The sequence below is a fragment of the Grammomys surdaster genome, unplaced genomic scaffold, assembly GCF_004785775.1.
Source record: "Grammomys surdaster isolate TR1022 unplaced genomic scaffold, NIH_TR_1.0 63, whole genome shotgun sequence".
Taxonomy (NCBI): Eukaryota; Metazoa; Chordata; class Mammalia; order Rodentia; family Muridae; genus Grammomys; species Grammomys surdaster.
In genome coordinates, this window is record NW_021604565.1 from 15,367,500 (window position 1) to 15,374,967 (window position 7,468).

A 7,468-nucleotide genomic window follows, 5' to 3' on the forward strand; every position below is an offset into this window, starting at 1 on the left:
AGTGTCATGTCATAGGCTACTACATTGTAGTAGCACATGTCCTTCCTTACTCCTGTGTGTGGATCCCCACTGAGCTCCTGCTGCCAGACTCTAGGCTTTAAATCAAGGAGGGGGGCAGGAACCAGCAATAAAGGGCCAGGTGTGATAGCAAGCACTTCTAGTTCTGTTTGGGTTTTATGGCATGAGATTACATGAGCCCAGAAGTTTGGGCCTTGCCTGGGCAACATAGCTAGACACGATTTCCTTCAACCTGATTCAAATCAGGTAAGAATAGAATGCGTTTCTATGCGCTAGCAGAACATTCCACAAACAACACACAGAAATAAGAAAGAGAAGGAAAAAGAAATTATCCACTGGAAGTCTTTATTATAAACTGTGAAATATGAAGTTAATAAAAAAGTTGCAGAAATGTTTCCAAAAATCAATAATGTTCCAAAGCTTTAAAACTGGATTAATTTCATAATAACAGGAGAATATTAATGTGTGCTGTAGGCTCTTATTCCTAAGTGTCTCCCATGAATAAGCAGAAATGAGGGACATTTATAGAATTTAAAAATAAAATGAGGGGCCTGCCTGAATTTCCAGGCATCCGATTAAATTTGAATTCTTGATAAGTACCAACCCGTTTTTAAACATATGTCTCAAATATTGCATGGGGTGTGTACTGACACTAAAATGTTATTTATCTGATGCTCAAATTTACTCAGCTACCCTTATTTCTGTTTGCTCCAACAGGCCACCTTAGGTCTGTTCTTGAATCCATCTGAGGCAGGGTGGGCAAAGGAGAAATGGAGCAGGTGTTGAGTAGTCCCTAGGGACTCCAGGCCCCTGAGGCTGGCCCCTGGGCGGCCACTTGGGGCCCTGAGAGCCGTCATACTTCCTCTCGAAGCAACATCTCCTTGGAGGGAGCAGGCAGGCCCCACAGCTGCAGCAGGGAGCCTGTAAAACACCTTCAAACAAGCCAGAAGAGAGGACTAGGTGAGCCCAGAAATGGCACAGTTGACAGTCACCACAGGAGAGGCCCGGCTACAGGTCTAAGTACACCAGGCCTGATCACAGGTGCCTGGCTCCCTGGGACATGGCAGGCCAGCCTTGCCACCTGGGGGGGTTAGTGACACTAAGCCACATCTCCAGTGGCCCAGTAACTCCAAAGCCTGCTCTGACCTTCCCTTCAAGCCCAGCTGTTCAGCCCATCCCCCTACTAAATTCCCCCACATTCTCCAGAGCTGAGGTCATGGGAAAATCCCCCTCCCCCTCCCACCCCGGGGGGAGGGTAATGCCAGGGTGAAGTACTAATGTAGGGAGACTAGCTGGGTAACTGTGAAGGGTTATGGGTGCAGGGAGAGAGTCACCTAGGCTCCCTAGAAGCCAGGGAGACAGTCTAGCAGTCTCCCCAAAACAGGAACGAGGCTTCTTTGAGGACTCCTCTACTCCAGTGCTGTAGGGCAGACACCCTGGGTCTTCCTTCCCATGCTGCACTCTGGGAGTTGCTCCGGGTCCTTTCTGGTGAGCAACAGCCAGGAGAGAGTGAGAGCCAGGGCCAGACCTGCCTGGGAGGCTTCCCTGGGGCCCTGGGAGGCAAAGAAGGAAGGATGACTTGGTAGGGATGCTTTTAGACCCATTTTAAAGATGACAAAACTGAGACACAGAAGTAGGGGGCTTTCTGTCATTAATAAGTGGTGAGAAAACTCACTCAGGTCACCCCAACACTGGAAGCTTGCTTGGCCTGTGCCATTACTCTTTGCTCCTCAGGAAAACCCTGGTTTCCCTCAGAAGGAAACCTCCTGTCAGCTCTGTCAGGTTATATAGCCATGGCATCCCACTCCCACTTCCACAGGTTTGTCTGTAGCTGTGAAATTTCTACTAGAAAATAAATGCTGAAGGGAACCGGCCATACTTGTGTGTTCACGTCAGCAACTCTGTCCCTTGGGCCCTCAAGCCTTCTCCTCCCACAGAGTTTGGTATACTGTATGGGCTAGTCTCCAGGGGTTTGTGTGTTAATGACAGTCCCTCCTCTCTGCCCTTGGGGAGTGTCATTGAGAAATCCTGGCACCCTGATGACAAATCCTGTAGTCTCATTTATGTAATCGGCTGGGTCTGATAACATGAGGAGATATTTGCCTTCATGGTATCTCCCCAAAAAAAGACTCAAGGGGTTGATCTGCCCTGTGCCCTCTTCAGTCCTTCACGGAAGGGTCAAGCTTCACCCATCTTTCTTGCATTGAGATTGTCTCAGTCTCTGTAACCCCTGTCACCTCTGGTGGCTATGCCTCCTCTAAATTATCCCCCAAAGTCAATGGCACAAAGTTTCTTTTTTTTCTTTTTTTCTTGTTTGTTTGTTTGGTTGGTTTTTCGAGACAGGGTTTCTCTGTGTAGCCCTGGCTGTCCTGGAACTCACTCTGTAGATCAGGCTAGCCTCGAACTCTCGAACGCAGAAATCTGCCTGCCTCTGCCTCCCAAGTGCTGGGATTAAAGGCGTGCACCACCACGAAATTTCTGATAGTTCTGTGTGTGATGGAGAAAGAATGAAAGAGCTGGGGGAGGCTCACTCCGGTGAGGGGATAGGGAGGAGGCTCACTGAGAAGATGCCTCTATCAGAATGCCAGTCCGATGTGGGAGGGCCCAGCCTACGGGGCGGGGGGAGAGGGGGGACCTACAAACACCAACCCTCAAGATGCTAGCACACGCCCTGCTTCCTTTGGAAAGCCAAGTGCTAGGGCATGCTAAGTACTCCCTGGAATGACAGGTGTCCCTCGTGTAAACAGAGTCATGACAGCTTCTCTGTTACTTGAATAGTGAGGCTCAAAACTGAACTCTACAGACCAGAGTCCCCAGGTCTCTGCCTCTAGACATGTCAGGAGCCTGAACCACGTTCCCAGTGCAGCTCAGCTAGAAAGGCCTGCTCTCTCAGCCACATGGTCCCTCCCAGGTCTCCAGGGAAGATGCTTGGGAACAGCCTGGCCCTGTGTGGAGCAGCACCCTGGCAAGGGACCAGCGTGAGGCCCTCCCTGCCCTTGCAGGGAGCCATCTGTGAACACCCAGCAGGGTCAGAAGTTCAGGAGCCAACCCTCTGACGTAGTCTCTCCTCAGCCACCTACGCAGAGGCTCCAGGCTGGCCTCCACCCCCTCCCCTCCAGTGCCTTCTCTCCTCCCACCTCTCTCCCTACCTTCCTTTCAGGGTTCTCAAGCACTTAGAATGCCTCTAAGAGGCAAGGCTGTGGTGGACCCACAGCACAACCGCCTGGGCTCAGGGATGCACAGTGGACATGCAGGTCAGGGGCAGCTCTCTGGAGCTGTGAGGTGGGCAGCAGCTTACACTGTTCACTGCTGTCTACAGACCATGGCTAGGAAGGCTCTGCCTTTATCTCTCATTTCGTCTGTCCATGAACACCATGAGTAAGTTCAGTTTGATGCTGCAGGGTTCTAATGTGTCTCTCCTACCTGCTAGGTTAAGTTCTTGGTCCTCTCTGTTCCTCAGTCTTCTCATCTGTGGAAGGGACGTAAGAGACATCCCATCTCAAGAGCTGTAGTAAGGATTAAAAAAGGCAATACAGAAGATTAGAAACTGGGCCGGTGACACGGCTCAGAGAATACATGCAATTGCTGCCAAGGGCAACTACCTGAGTTTGAGCCTTGAAACGGATGACGGAGGAAGAGACGCAGCCCCACATACAAACTACACACGAATAGCCAATGAGTAATAAAGGCAGAACATCATCCTGCATATAGGAAGTGCTTCTTAAATATGAGATGCTGGTTCTCTAGCGTGGGCAGCACAAGGAGGGGACGAGATGAAGCCACTGTCCCACCCACCCCCATCCCACCGCTGCTCAGGGACTCCTTGGGAAGAAACCTGCAAGTCCTTGCAGTGGATTTCTGTTGGCTTGTTTGGATGAGTTGGTGGAATGTTCTTCCTGCACTGGGGGAAGCCTATAGTATTTTCCATGCCTCCCCCAGGTAGGAGTCAGACACTAGATTCCTAGCTAGTACAAGAGCGAGGAGTGGACATGTGACTGGGTTTCACCAGTTAGAGGCATTCACCAAAGATCTTGTCAGAAACTGAAGTGTCCTAGGGGCAATGCTCTCCTCCACACTAGCTCAGGCTTTCCCAGAGAAGGTACTGTATTCACCCCTAAAATGGCATGCTGGAATTCTAACCCTCTAACCCCAGAAGACATCCAGGGAAGACTCAGGGAAACAGTCTGGTAAATGATCAGATTAGGCTGAGGCCCCTAGCAGGTGCCTTGATGCAATGGCTGAGTTCTTAAAAAAAAAAAAAAAAAAAGAAAGAAAGAAAGAAAGAAAAAGAAAAACTGAGCAGGTGTGGTGCTTAGTTTAATCCCAGAACTCAGGAGGCAGAGGTAGTTGGATCTCCAAGTTCAAGTCCAGCCTTGTCTACAAAGTGAGTTCCAGGAGAGCCAAGGCTACACAGAGAAACTTTATCTCAGAAAACAAAAACACACACTCAAGAGAGAAAGAAAGAAAGAAAGAAAGAAAGAAAGAAAGAAAGAAAGAAAGAAAGGAAGGAAGAGGGAGGAAGGAAGGAAGGAAGAAAGGAAGAAAGAAAAGGAAAGAAACATTCTGGCAGGAAGACACCTTGTGAAGCAGAGCTGAGGTCAGGTGATATTTCCACAGGCCAAGGAACTTCAATGCCTAAAGCACCATGAACTGGAAAAGGGCACTGACCAGATCCTCCTACACAGCCCTCAGGAGCAAACAACTCTGCAAACTACTGCCCACAGATCTGCCGAACAGTGTTTCTTTTCTGTAGATGGCCCAGACTGAGGACTTGTGAGGGGCACCATAGCTGACCAGTACGGGGAGGACCTGCATCTTACCGACTGTAAGCTCCTAGGAGCTGACTATTGAAGGTTTTATCTACTGGCCCAAAGCTGGTTCCCAAGGAAGGTTTGTCCTGGGGCTGGAGAGATGGCTCAGCAGTTAGAAACACTGTCTGCTCTTCCAGGGGCCTCAGGTTCAATTCCAAGCACCCACATGGCAGTTTACACTCCAGTTCCAGTGGATCTGATACCCTCTTCTGACTTCTGCAGGCACCAGATACACACACATGGTTCAAACATACATGCAGGCAAAATACCCATATACATAAAAATAAATAAAATTTAAAATGAAAGGTCTGTTCAATACTAGATGTCTCCTTTATAATTCATACAGCCAAACGTTCAGGAGACACAGAGGCCTTATGGTCAAAGATCCTGCCTCAGTTGCAGTCCAGGGAGGGACTGTGCTAGCCGCTCCCAAAGTAGATTATCACAGGCCTCAGAACCCATGAAACAAGGCTTCGGAGCTGTGTGACTGCTGGCTCTGGTGCTTGGCTGACCATTCCTATTGCTTTGCGACCTGGATGAGAACTGAGGAGACACAAGATATCTTGTTCCAATTCTTTCTCCTGAAAGCACAAACCCCACAAGTTTCACAGAAGGTTTCGTAACCTCCTGACTGGTCCATTCTCACAGTCACCAGAGGAGCTTTAAGCATTGCCGAGAGCACAGACTCTTATTCTGTGTTCACAGCCTACTTCTCTGGGTCCTAGTTTAACTTCTCTATGACGACAGCATGAAGCAGGAGAGAAGGCTGCTCTGAGTGTAGTCTGATTAGAGATCTTCTCTCATTTGAATTCATTTGGAGTATGCGTGGGCATCTGTATAAGCATGAAAGACAGACAGACAGACAGACAGACAGATGGGAGATTAAAGGGGAGTAGACACTAGAAGACAGTCCAGAGGCAAGCAGAACTACCCTTTCAAGAGAAGTTGTCTGTCTGGCCTCTCCCCATTTTCCTGTGAAGATCAGCTCTCAGCAAGGACAGACAGACACCATCCAGATGGGTCACTGGGAGCTCACAAGCCCCGCCTACCAGGATTCAAACTACTAGCCACACCCAGACCTGGCTGGGAATGGGCTTCTTTTAAGTTAAGAAATATGAGCCTCCAGGATTCCATATGGGGCTGGGAGTGTCCTCACAGAGAGCCCTTTGTGCCTGGGAGGGGGGTGGCCTGTTGACTCTGGCAGGCGTCCAGGCATTGCCTACCTTAAGTTACCACACCCTGTGCCTCCCCGCCTCTCCTCTCTTCTGGCATCTCCCTTCCTCCCAGGGCACAGCCAGGCTACCAGGGCAGGAGCTGAGGAGGAGGCGTGGCTCGGATTCCCAAGACCCAGAGAGCCCCAGGCTGGAGGCTGAGGTGACTCAAGGACTGCTGTCATAAAAGAACAGGGTTCAGGGGGCAGCCACAGGCCGAGGGACGATGGAGTAGAGGAGAGGACACAGGCGAACCAGGTCAGAGCTGGAAGGGAGCTGGTGGCAGGCCACCTTCCGTTTGCTCTGCCTGGGAAGAGGGTGGGATATAGCAGGATCTGGCTTGTTGCTGGGAGACACCATCACTGAAGGTCCATAGCTATAATTGCAACTGTTCTTGTTTCTTTTAAAAATTAAATTTAAAAAACCCCAGAAGATTCTCATGCTTGTCAGTCTTCCTCCCCCGCTGTCGGCTCCGATTATGAATCCACAGCATCTTCTGCTGAGAGTTAATTACACGTTGTGGAAAAGATGCAGGCCTTCCTTTAACGCATCTCCTTCTGGATGAGTTCTAACCCCTTGGCTGTGTCTCCTGCCCTCAACCCTCCAAAGCAGGAAAGATGGACCTCTAGTCGTCTGCTCCTCAGAGCCCGCCTCTCCCCTGCTGGATGCCTGGGGCTGCCTGAGCCGCCGAGCCTGAGGCATCTCCCAGGCCAAACCTCATTTTTCACCCCTTGGAGATGCCACCCCCGCCAGTGCTCGTTTAAGATCAAGCACAAACGGTAGCTGTTAACTTTTCACCCCACACAGCCTAGCCCTCATGCTCTCAAGGGGACGGACCGGTAAAGAGTTTCCTGGAAGCCCAGGGATAGAACACGACCCCTTCTTCCAGGAGGTTCCAAGCAGAGCTTCACACGGTTTCTGTGCTTTTTTTTTTTTTAACCCCTCCCTCCCCCAGATTGCTCCACATGCTTACAAGTGCCGCCATTCCAAGGGTGGCTCATTCTTTCTCCTAAGAGGCTGTGAGCAACGCCGGAAGCAGGAAGTAGCAGTGTGGGCTGAACTGTTGCCCTTCTGCGGTGTTGAATTTCACTGACTTAGGAGACAGCTAATTGTGTGGCTGTTGGGACATCACAGGCTTGTTACAGCTGCTCTGGGTCGTGACAAGTCAGTGCGTCTCAGGGCTGGACAGTCCTTTTAGGCCACCCCTGTCCCGAGCCAGGGTGCAGCCGAAAGTGAAGAACCCTCTGTCCTGGATATCATTTCCCTAGGCCACTCAATAAAGGAGATCTCAAGGTTGACTAAAAGTAATCATGCCATAGCTTAATCTAAGCACTTGTGTGGCTGAGGCAGGAGGATCACAAGTTTGAGGCCAACTTGGGAAATTTAGCAAGCTCTTGTTTAGAGAGAGAGGGAAACAAAGCAAGCCAG

General features: G+C 50.2%; 1 long non-coding RNA gene across 1 annotated transcript; it reads right to left on the bottom strand.

Moving 5' to 3' along the window:
* Window positions 1-346: 346 nt before the first annotated feature.
* Window positions 347-7,089, bottom strand: LOC114620364. Its single transcript, XR_003711311.1, has 4 exons — window positions 7,014-7,089; window positions 3,442-3,524; window positions 1,353-1,571; window positions 347-950 (listed from the first exon to the last, which is right to left on the bottom strand). It is a non-coding gene; the product is annotated as an uncharacterized LOC114620364 (long non-coding RNA).
* Window positions 7,090-7,468: the final 379 nt, after the last annotated feature.